Source organism: Gavialis gangeticus, unplaced genomic scaffold (assembly GCF_001723915.1).
Source record: "Gavialis gangeticus isolate Ggan-Ray unplaced genomic scaffold, GavGan_comp1, whole genome shotgun sequence".
Lineage (NCBI taxonomy): Eukaryota > Metazoa > Chordata > Crocodylia > Gavialidae > Gavialis > Gavialis gangeticus.
Genome location: NW_017729032.1, coordinates 248,336,052 through 248,348,450, shown reverse-complemented (window position 1 = coordinate 248,348,450; position 12,399 = coordinate 248,336,052).

Genomic DNA, 12,399 nt, shown 5'->3' with positions numbered 1-12,399 from the left:
TGGAGGAGCCCCCGGTACCGCGAGGGTGGGAGGAGCTGGCGGCCCCAGAGCCTCCGTGACAAGCGAGGCACTGTGGCACGGGCGAGCTGGCAGGGGCGAGGGCCAGCTAGTCCTAGTCCCTGCTCGGAGCAGGGCCAGCGTCAAAGATCTCATCCCAGGCAAGGCTTAAAAGCCTCCAAGGAGGGGGCCTCCACAACCTCATTGGGGCTGTTGGTCTAGGGATCAGAGGCAGGCAAGGCTCTTTGGGTGGATGTGATATCTTTTATTAAGTCAGTTAAATTTCTTAGACCAACTAGCTGGTCTAATAAAAGATGCCACATCCACCCAAAGAGCCTTGCCTGCCAACCCCCTCTCTGGGTAACCTGTTCCAGTGCTTCACTACCCTTCTCATGAGGGGTTTTCCTTATATCCAACCTAAATCTCCGTTGCTGCAACTTGAGACTATTGTCCTTGTTCTGCTACCGCTGAGAACAGTGTAGCTCCTTCCTCCTTGCAGGTAGTTCCCCTTCAGGTAGTTAAAGGCTGCTATTAAATTCCCCTCTCAAGTCTTCATTTCTGCAGTCTAAATAAGCCCAGTTCCCTCGGCCTCTCCCCAGAAGTCATAAGTAATGCCGCTCAAGACCCCTCCTCAAGCAGCCTCCGTTCTGGATAGTGCCCAGCACCAGAGATGGCATGCTCAGCTACTTCAGTCTCTCCCATGCTTCACATCAGCTTGGACTGAGCTTCAACCCTTCCTGCTTTACTCCTCAAAAGGGAGTAGAGGAAGTCAGCTGGGGTCCACTACTAATATTCACTTTACATTAAAAATTTTCCTAGGCTTGCAAGTAGGGCCAAAAAACAAAGAAGCAGGTGATAAGTCATTGAGGTGATAAGACACTGAACTGATAAGACATACACCTTGGCCACATTTACACAAGATGCTAACTGCACAGTAGTCATGAGCTACTGTTGCATGGCAGGAGGCATGACATGATGCTACTGTGCAGTAGTCACAAGGTAGTGTACAGGCAGCATCACAAAAAGCCATTTGGTGAACTACTGCGCAGTACCTGGAGTTACTGCGAAGTCATTTAGTACCTTTTGTACACATACTAAATAACTTGGCATTCAGCATCTTGTGTAGACATGGATCTTGTTTAGCAACTCAGTAGAGTTGAGTTAAAATGATTAATAGACCTTATTATTTCTTACAACACTTTCTAATAATAATGTAATAACTTGATGGAAAAGAAAAAAAATCATCCAAAGAATCCAATGCAATTTTAGAAGACCGGCAGGCACATTCCCATTGTCTTCAATGGACTTTGCATTGTACCCCCAAGGTGCGATGTAAAACACTGCTCAGTTTTTCAGCCAATCCAGAAGAACAGCGACACTGCTATGATCGTATCTTGCAATACTATCTTGCATACCACTGCTGGAGAAAGTTAGAGTAGTTTGTCCCTGTATTTATTCCCTGGTAGGGAGGATCCCAAATGGAAAGGCTGAGGGAAGAAGAGGACAAAAGTTCCTTCAGGCAGCAGAAAGATGTTTTTTTCACACAGCACTGTGGAGGAAAAATGTTTAGAAGTGGTCCTGGAATATTGAAAACTGCTATCCAGACCTATAAGAAAAGTCTCTTGTTCTCCTAGCTTATGCTCCAAATCAGTGGTTTTCAACCTGTGGTCCATGGACCCCCTAGAGTCTAAGGGGTCAGTGAAAGGGATTACTATAATCAATCAAAAGTATGTGAATACATGCACTTAAAATTTAAAGGGGTTTGCACCTCCATTCGAATTTTCCAAAGGGGGCTGCCCCTCTATTCAAAATTTTTTAGGGGTCCACAAATGAAAAAAGTCTGAAAACTACTGGTCTAATCAAGCTGTATTACAGAAAGGTTGAGAACCGCCCCCTAATTGAATTGGTTCTCGATATGTACGTGATTGTGGTAATATTCTGCATTATTTATCAGACACTGCCATTCATAAAACCAAGATTGGATGAGGGCATAGAATGAAAATGCAAACAAGAGTTTGCTACAATGCTACTCTGTAGTCATGCCTCTCTAAAGGGTCTTCTGTTGGCCCATTAACTCAGCATAATGGGACCTCACAAAGCAGCTACATGCATTGTACCAGAGATCCTGGCTTCCTCAGCACCTTTGGACCACTCCACTCTAATCTTGCCTGCTGTTAATCTCATCTGTCTTCACTAAGAGAACCTACAGCTCTTATCACACTCAATTAAATCATCATTCTTGCTCAGCATTTGCCTGATGCAAGTTACCAACCACATCTGTGATTCCAAGCTGCCACACTACCTTCCACAACCTTAAAATACCACTATTTTTCCTGTTAAAGGATTCTCACCCAAAATATATTGTCTATTTGACTAGCTATCCACAGGAAAAGGATCGCACTCCATTTATACTCCATTATATCTGGCTACATAACCTCCGTGGCTCCCTCTCTGAAGACTTTTCTATGAATCAGGATCTGCATTCTCCCCTCTAGTTTATTTTGAATACATTCTTTCTTGCTCTCGCCGTTAAGGTGTCATGCAAGTCCCTGAGGCTATATATGTGGCAAAGCTTGGCAAATCATTTGTCATGAATAATTTACTGGACAAATTTTACCTCTATTTCTGTTGTGAATTGTCTGCAAGCAGATCACAGATTTCTTGAGTTTAATTCTTATTTGAAATTGTTTGTCAGGTAATCCTTAATCTGTGCACTCTTGAAGCAAGGGTATACCTTGCAAGTGCATGAATCGTCCCATTAAAGTTGATGTGTAACGTCCAAAAATGTGCTTAATTCTCTGAATGCTGAGCATCTTTCAGCATGGAGAAACAAGGTTCCTGTTCCTATCTCTAAGTCTCAGTGCCTGCACATGTCTCTTTCCCCCATTCTCACATAACTCTTTGGTTGGCCTCCAAATGCCCCACAATCACTTGTCCTGCTAATTAAGTCTATGATCCCAGATCCTCAGCACTAGTCATAGGATACCGAGAACCCTTTATCTCTCACCTGATATAACTGATTATTAATGGGAAGCAAATAAAATACAAATCTCTGTAACGAACTAAAAGGCTGATCAGGAAGGGGATTGGGCCCACCCTTCTAGTGATGGGAGAAATTGAGAATGTACTTATCTTTGTAGAAGGTTTTCTTAGTCTACGTTAATGTCTCTGGAAGCTTCTATGCTCTGTGTTGGCCCTGCTTTATTTCCTTGCTGCTGCTCATGTTCACACCTCTGATGCTATTCTTTTCCCACACTTTCTTTCCTCCCTATTAACTTTTCTTCACGGCCTGTTTCTGTCCTCCTCAAGGAAGTCTAGCTCAAGTCTCTGCTTTCCTCAGCCTTCTTCACTGCTTGACTCAGACAGTCGCAGAATCTCACGTTCCAGCCTTCTGCCCTTTCCACTCTTCACAGGGCACCGGCACAGTGACAGAGAGCAAAGGAGTATGTGACTTCAAATACCTCTCTGCTCTAGACCATTCATTCACCTTTTTGAATTTTTCACCCCTCAGGCTCAGTTTGAACATGTCTCTCTTTGGCTTCCAACCTCATACACGATACACTGTTGTCATAGAGATCCTAATGGAGAACTCATTGGCCCTGTTGTGCTAGATTCTGTAGGTGTGTGTAGCAAAAGATAATGCCTGCTCCAAAAAACTTGCAATTAAAAAGGATGACAGGCTAAGAGAGGAAGTGAGAACAGAGGTGTAAACATGTAATCCAAATTAAACCCACATGCCATTTGTCTATGGTCATTGACACCCCCTCTGCTGCTGGTCATCACTTGAAACATCTGGATTATTCTGTGTGCAGAGCAGTAGAGAGGAAACAATATCCATTTCATATGTACTCCATTATATTCCCCTTTACACCTCTCCGGCTTTCTCATGATATATTGTTTGGGCTTCTTGCAACTAGTTTGCTTTCTGGTTCTCTGCCTCCACCCCTGTCTTGTTGTCTCTGTATTTGAGGAAGAAAAACCTAGAATCCTTTATTCCAATGGTTCCAAACTAATGAAATAAGGGTAGCCTAGTAGTATTTCCCTCAAACATGTTACCCCTCCCTGTTATAATGGAGATAAGAGATGGAACATGGAGGAAAATAACCTGGGGTTTATTTTTATATTTAGTGAAGTTGGTAATTCAGGACCTTAACTCAGAGAAACAATGGCCAGAAGCCCGCTGACCCTTTTCAGGTGGGCTTTACTATCTATTTTTCATCCTCCTTTGCTTTCTCCTCACTCGCTCTATCCTGATCACTATTTCTTTTCAAGCACTGCACTGCTTATTATAAAGTAAGCCTTTTGAGCCACTCCCACTCATGGGAAAGGAAAATATCTTCCTAGTCTTATAGCTGGGGAAACTGAGGCAAACAAAGATGAAATGATTTGTCCACATTCATACTGTTGGCCTGTGGCACAGAGGGGATGGGAACGCCTGACTTCCCTCTTCTCTGCTTGAACCACAAGACCATCTTTCCTCCTATTGATTATTTCAGCTCATTACCAAAGTCCACACTCCCTGTTCAGCATTTCCTAGTCTCTCTGGTCAGGGGAGGGACTGAAAGCTGTCACTACATTTTAGTCAGTTTTCTCTTCAGTTGCCTGATTCAAAATGCCACCCACAACTGTCATTTCCAACTGCCACGGAGCCTTCTGCTTCCAGCTTTCTCCCCTCCTCCTGGCAAAGAGACCACCACCCAAAAGACTGCCGAGAGGGTGAACTCACTGCTTGTGAGCTGATCAGTGACACAGACAGATAGATACTGCAGAAAGGGCCAAACTGTGTTTTACACCCATCACAAAAAGAGCACCGAATCCCTCATTCCAGAAGAGGTCTGGCATGTATTTTGTTAAAGACCCTAGAAAGGCTTTGGTCTTTTCTACCTTAGTAACTGAATTGTTTTTGACCTTAGTAAAGGGGGTGGGGGCAGGAAAGACATATATTTGGCACTTTTTATCAACCACAAGTCATTTTCTTAGCACAGGCAGAGCCTATGAAACAAACACGCAGCTGGAGTTTGGACGCTTTTGAAAACATTGTCTTTATTCTCTCCCTCTCCTTTATTCCAGGACAAGCTCTTTGCTTATTCCCTCTTCAGAGAGGGACTTTTCTGGCACACAGCCTAGCCTGGGTAGAGATTAGGGATTCTCTTTGCCCCTTCATCCTTGAATATTTCCTTTTAATTTCACAGTTTAAATTCCAATTGGGTAATTACATTCTGCCTACCTCAAATTCCTCTGTAATTTCAATTAGATATGGTATCCTTCACTCTCTGAACCCTTGCCGTGCTGTGGGCTGCTGTTCAAAGGCTGCCACGCTCTATTCCAGCCTCATTTCGTATCTCTGAGAATGGGCATACGGCTCCTTTAAACAAAAACTGCTGCTCCACATGTACTAGACAGAGGTAGCTGTAGAGTAACAAGGCCAGGTTACCCCTCAGTCTCACAACAGACATTTTTACAATGCCCCAGCCTATACAGATTTTTGGAGTAAAAGCCCAAATCTGGTTCCAAGCCTTTTTACCACTCAGCACCACACACTTTCCTCTCTGACAAAGTGATGCAGGAAACCCCCAGCTACTGCTTTGCTGAATTTATGTTGCCTGAGTGTACCTGCTTATATCATTTTAAAGTGGCAGTAACGCTGCAATGATTTGATTTAGGTTCCAGAAGCTTGCAGCAACATGAGTCTGGCCAGCACAAGAAACCTGGTTTCAATAAAACTACTACCAAAAATAAGAAAACTCCCTGACTTTTATAAAATTAACAATATTTTTTTGCAAATTTTATATCCCTATGGCATTTCCCATCAGGACCTGCCCATTGCAAATCCCATGGGTCCCAATTCTTTCAGACAGTGATGATTTTTTAAAGAGCAAAAAGAAAAATTCTTGTTATTTGTTTTACATTCATACAAAAAAATATGCTGCCACTGAAACTAGCCAGCTCATCCTCCTTCTCCTATCCCTTCTTGTATGCTATTCACTTTCTTGTCAGCCACTTCCTTGGTAGGGCACAGCTGCTTACTTCTTTTATGCACGTGTATGCTGCCCTGCAGGTACTGGCAATGTTTTGCTTTCACATTTATGCTACCTTTCCTGTGGACCCTGTAAGATGCTTAGCTTTAACCTGGTTTGATAGGAGGAGTATCTATGACTGCAGGGGAAGAGAGAGAATGCTCCCTCCTTCCATTTCCTTCTGTTAGACCAACCTTTCTTTCTCTGGCAAGCTCCACAGTAGGCTTCAAAGAGAGTTTGCTCACCTGGTTTAAAATTCTGTTTCAACACAGTTTCAGCTAAAATGATGGGACCAAATTATGGGTAAACTGTTTTGTATAGAGCCTTGTTTAAATTCAGTCTTAATTTGTTTTGAGTCCAGTGTTGACCTTTACAAATCCTTACCTCTCTCTCTGCAGGTTTGATTCTGTTCTCCTGTCCTGTCCTGAGGACTTCCTTGGGAGCAGAACTAGGGCCACTGTCTGGCATGAAGCCCTGATGTTAGTTGAAATCAAACAGAATATAGCAGCTTCACCCCTCCCCTTGTCAGCTTATACCATCTGAAATGTGGCATGTTCTTGAACAGAGCAGGCAGCAAATAGTGGCAGGACTACTGTAGGGTTTGGCTTGTTTTTTAGTCATAAATCTTTAAGGGAAGGGAGAGGAAAGGAGCCATCATGTTCATCTTCAAGTTTGTCATACAATCAGCAAGGGGCGAGGCACTGGTATCGGCAAGAAAATGAAACGTGTGAAGGTACAAGCGCCAGCGGGGGGAAGTCACTGTTGCTTATTGTCAGTTTTGGTGTGACACAGAAAGTTCAGCTAATCCTCTTAGTTACAGAGACACACGGGTGGGGGGAGATTGTTATCTCAAGCAATTTGCTGGCTCTACTCCTTTTTTCCTTCGAGTTTCTTCTCGCCTAATTGAGCAGCAGTTCTTCCTGGGACTGGTTTGCAATAATCCTGGGGCCTCATCAGGGAAAACGTGCTGAAAAATATAGAAGGAAAAGCTGCCCAAGTGAATCAGCTTTTGCTATAAGACTCCCTCTTCAGGCAGGCATTGGACATGGGTCCAAATTATGAGGGTTTAGAAATGTATTTATTCAAGGTAATATAAAACATTCTGATCACAAACAGTAAAGCACTTAGAAAAGGGATGTCCTAAACATGTTTTTAAAAGAATACATAATTAGCAGTCAATCAAAAGACTGCCAGCTTGACAGTCTCATATTGCGGAGTTATGAGTGAGGAGTGCAGATTCCACCAGAATGCATTAGGAATGTGTTGATCCCATTTTCATTGCTAACCCGATGTGTCTAAGATACAACTAATTAGGAATCAAAAAGTGAATTAGAAGAACAACAGCTGATGGATTTTCGTTTGTGTTTTATTTAAGAGAGGAGGATTCAACTACAAGCACGGAAGACAATCCTACTTCCTTCTGAACCTATAAAGATTTCACCCACACGATTGCTTTCCAGCAAGGTATGAAGTTACAAACACTTCATTGTTAAGACAAGGTCTTTGTCTACACTCTTAAAAAATTCCTTCCATGGCTATTGCTAGCTTAGCTCCAGCAGTGTTGGGGACCCTAGTGTGGATGCTTTGCCAGCTGTCACAAGTGTTTTTACATTATATTAATTAGACCTTAAAGGTTGACAGCGTGGTCTTAAGGATGGCAGGAGCCAACGACCCATCTTTATCAAGGATTCCAACATTATTAGCAGGGGTGGAGGAGGTAGGGAAAACTTTCCTTGAATGCACAAAGCTTGGGGCTTGTTTATACCACTTCCATGCTATGCCTGGGATTTCCACTGAGAAGAACACTCCATCCACTTGCTGCAGCCCAGCCAAATTCTACAAAAGAGGCATTGCTCACACCTTAGAGTAGCACTGAGCAGTGAGCACATACCAAGTGGCAAGCCTGAAACAGGGTCTGAGAGCTGTTCTCAACACATACATAAGGCTGTGGTAAGACAGCTAAGTTACCTTAGTTCTGGAATTTGGCACATGCTAGGCAGAAATGAGTGGACATGGCACAGAGACAATGCAGACATACCCTCAATGACTGATCACACCCTAAAAGTATGATGGTTTCCAGGATCTTATTCTTTCCCTGCATATAAGATAATGAGAGGAAGTGCTACAGCAGCAGGAAACAGGCACCCTTGATTCGAGTTCTGGCTCTGCTATCTGCTTGCTGTGCCATCTTAGCCATGTCTCTCCATCTTCCTATGCTTCAAATGTCTCACTTGTAAAATGTAGTAGATAGTAAAATCCACCTCAAAAGACCAGTAGTTTAAACACAACGTAGAATTCACTTTACAGAATGGTATTGTTTTATTGTTCTTAATGTGAACTAAATTGTGCTTAGCCCTTTAATGGGTGTGCAGTGGAACAGGAGGTAAAGGAATAAGGAGATTGTTCCTATACTCATGTGGCTAGTATAAGGGTCAGACAGAAATGCAGCCCCTGCATTAAGAGATACACACAGAATGCTCCCTAATGACCATACAGTGCCTCAAGCAGAGGCAGAAAAGGGTTGAATTAGCCAGAATCATGGCTCTGTCTCCTTTCCATGCTGGCCAAGAGAACTAGCTGGCTGTACAAAGGAGAATGCCATGCTCCTTAACCCTTTCAGTAATCATGTAAAGCACCGAAACAATAAAAAGACTTTGGAAGTCATCTGCTTTGCAAGCCACTTAGATGTTTCCCTGCCTGATACTATGTAGCACAGAACTCTAACAGTGAGAGACAGTGAGGAAATGACAGGAGCCCAGGGTGAGGGGGGAAAGAATTTTTAGAAATACACATATCAATGCTTAAATAACTATCTATGATATTTCAACAAATTATTTTAGATTCCTTTTAATCAGAAGATGCCAGGTTGAAATTAATGAAAGAAAGATATGGAATAGCAAGCTAAAATAATAAATGAAAACACAAATTCACATTTAAGAGTAGGATCCTCTTCCCCCATGTCAATTCCCTGTCTTCCCCTATTTCCCATCTCCCACCCCTCAACCACAGAGATATACACACACACGCATGCGCATACACACTGTGGGACGAATGACAGCTGTTCTTCATGGAATGACAGCCCAGGGATATTGCATCCTTCCTAAAAAAAAAATCACGTAAGGTACAGAATAAGGTCAGTGAAAGGAGACAAAAGGGTCTCCCAGAGATGGCAAAGGGTAATTTATTGACAGATGAGATAGACATTGGTACAGAAAAATATTAAACGGATCCCTTTCCTTGGTCTTTGGGAAAAAAGGGGCGTGAAGGGTGGTGGGGGGAGGTTAGGAGGCACAAATGCCAGAAATGGAGACAAATTTCCCAGGAGAGGAAGAAGAAATCCTGAAGGAAATTAGGATCACGACAGAGCAAGAAATTAGACCATCTAAAAAGCTAAGACATTCTTTCCTAGAATTTTGTAAGGAAACAGCAAAAAGGGACGGTAAGGAAGAAACATCAGCATCAAGAGCCAAATCACTTCAAAGGGTCTCTGAGAACAGAAGGAGTGCCCGTAAAACAGGGGAAAAAGCTAATTAAAAGCCAGTATTTGTGCAGGGCTGCTGGGAAATTACAGAGCTGTGCACTTGACGTCAGCGGTGAGGAAGACTTTAGGACTGCTAATCAAGGACAGGCTAAGGGAACACATGGGGCAGGGAAGATTTTATTAAAGATAGTAGTCAGACTGGCTTCACATAATGGAGGCAGCCAAGCTCAACAAACGGAAGACAAGTTTTGAGGAAACAAAGGACTGGATCCCCAGCTGATATAAACTGGCATAGTGTTATCAGTTTCAGTGGTGTGCTGGTTTACAGGAGGCAAGGGGAGAATCAACCACAAAGTCTTTAATGAATGGGGAATCCAGGGTATAATTTCTTTGGCTCACATTTCAGCCGGCTCCTGCATGCTTATGCAAAGGAAAGCTGGGAGGATGGTGAGCTTTCCCCTCATCCATGGGCCACAGAAGCATAATGTCTCTTACTACTTGTCCTTGTGGTACTGCAGCACCACACTACCAGCACCATGGAACAGTACCTAGAAGACAGAATCAGATCCAGGAAGGATAGAAGGGTTTACGATATACACACACATCAAAGTCAGATGAATGAATATCTGTCTGAGAGAAAGGTCACCGAAATCAGCTACCCAGAGGGTAAAAGTAACAGAAGCCAAGACGCACGAAAAGGAAGAGATTTTATTTTTAATTTTCCCTCAAGTAAATTTACAAGCAAGGTTGCTTTTAAACTAAACAGGGCCTTATTCCACTTTTGCTTGCGAAAAGCATGGTTTCTTATAATGTGTAAATCAGCCAGTACAGTCTGTAGCTAGGGAGCTGTAAGGCTTTCCACAGTTCCATTTCACTATTTAATCATGATCCTGTGATTCTGGCCTGAATCAAACCTTACATGACCCTCATTTGGAATGAATTCGCCTGGCACTTGGCTGACTTCACAGCAAATTGGCAGGGTAGATTTGCACCTTATAGACTAACTCAATCATAGATGTATAGCATGAGATTTCATAAGCAGAGCGCTTACTTCATCAGGGGCTGTGAAGGGACAATTGCCAAGGGGCCTCCTATTCCAGCTAGCATTATGACAATATCACACTGTGATCTTGAATCGTGAGGCAACACCATTAGTGGCAGGGCTTAATGTTACATAATGATAATGCCTTAGACTGCTTGTGTTCAACAGAACACTTCAGTTTCTCGTTCTGCCAGTCCAGCACCTTTGCATCTACTAAAATCCACACAAAAATGCTCAGATTTAAAGCGAAGTCATGGCTATATGTGAAAGAGACCTGGAAAATTAATCCGATGTCTGCAATGCCGTGTTTACAGCTGAGGAAAAGTAAAACATCTTCAAGCAAGATGGATGAGCCTGAAATTCAGAAGGGAATGAAGGATCCCTGGGTCTTGGAAGAATGGGAAAGAGGGAAAAACTGGAGCTGAAGCCGTGGTGACGTTGAGTGTTTAAATGTTAAGAAATGCCTGTGCTTTTGGAGGGCAAGTTAGTCCTGCTGTCAGCTAGAAGCTGCCACATGCTCCACTGCAGTCTGCCACGCAGGGCCAGAACCAATCTGATTGTTTATGAATCACTTCTCAAACAGAAAAACATACTTACAGCTGCCAGAATTGCTCAGAAAGTAGGCCCTCCCCACACAAGGCCTTGTAACTATATTTGAAACCATTTCCCTGGACTATCAGAATTTGAACTCATAGAGCCCCAAAAGGATATAGTCACTACAACATTAATTGTTTCAGTGTTTCATGTCTTAGGGACCTGACTGCCTTCAGGAATCCACAGCTCTGAATTAGATACCAAAGGTCTCCAGTCAGTGCATGGAGAACCTTTGGCACCTCAGACTTTCAAAATCTAGGATGCTGGGGGGTTGGGAAGATCCTTAACCTAATAGGACATGCGAAGGATAGGGGTATGCCTCAAGCCCCACTATTCTCTGCACCTTAGGAAGCTTGCTTTGGGCTTCAGGGAGGCATTTATCTCCAGCTGGAATTCCCAAGTCTGAGCTCTCTCCCAGAGGAAGTCACCATGTCAACTTCATTTGCACAAAATATGGTGGTAGGGTTATGATTCCAATCCTTTTTTAATCCAATAACTTAGAGTCTAGGACACTTGCCCAGGGTATAGAGACCTGGGTTTAATTCTCTCCTCTGCCTAAGGGGATTTGAACCCACATCTTGCACCTCCAAGGTAAATGCTTTAATCAATAGGCTAGAGTATATTCTGGGGGCAATGGCACACTCTCAATTCCTCCTGCAGAATTTATTCCATTTTGCCCAGAACAATTCAGTATTTATAGGGCCAGAGACAGTGAGAATGACTGTAGGCCAGTAGTCAAGGCATGGACTTGATGTGGGAGGGGAAACCTTGGGTTTCAGTCCCTGCTCTGAATGCTTAAGTATTTCATGGGCATGTCTACACGTGTCGCTATGGCGATGTTGCACTATGCCATATGCACAGCGCATAGCTGTTTTTAGCAACTGTGTTGCTGTAGCAGCGCGCTATATAGGGGAAGTGTGTCACTACAGCAATATAGCTTCCAGTCACGTGTAGGTGCCCATGGCTGCTACGTCATGTGTAGATGCACCCCTTATGAAGTATTCACTGTAGACCGACTAGAATTCAGGTTTCATAGTTTCATAGTTTCTAGGGTCGGAAGGGACCTGAGCAGATCATCTAGTCCGACTCCCTGCCATGGCAGGAAAGAGTACTGGGGTCAAACGACCCCAGTAAGGTGGTCTTCCAACCTCCTCTTAAAAACCCCCAGGGTGGAAGCCTGCACCACCTCACTTGGAAGCTGGTTCCAGACCCTAGCCGCCCTGACCGTGAAGTAGTGCCTCCTGATGTCCAACTTAAACCTTCCCTCC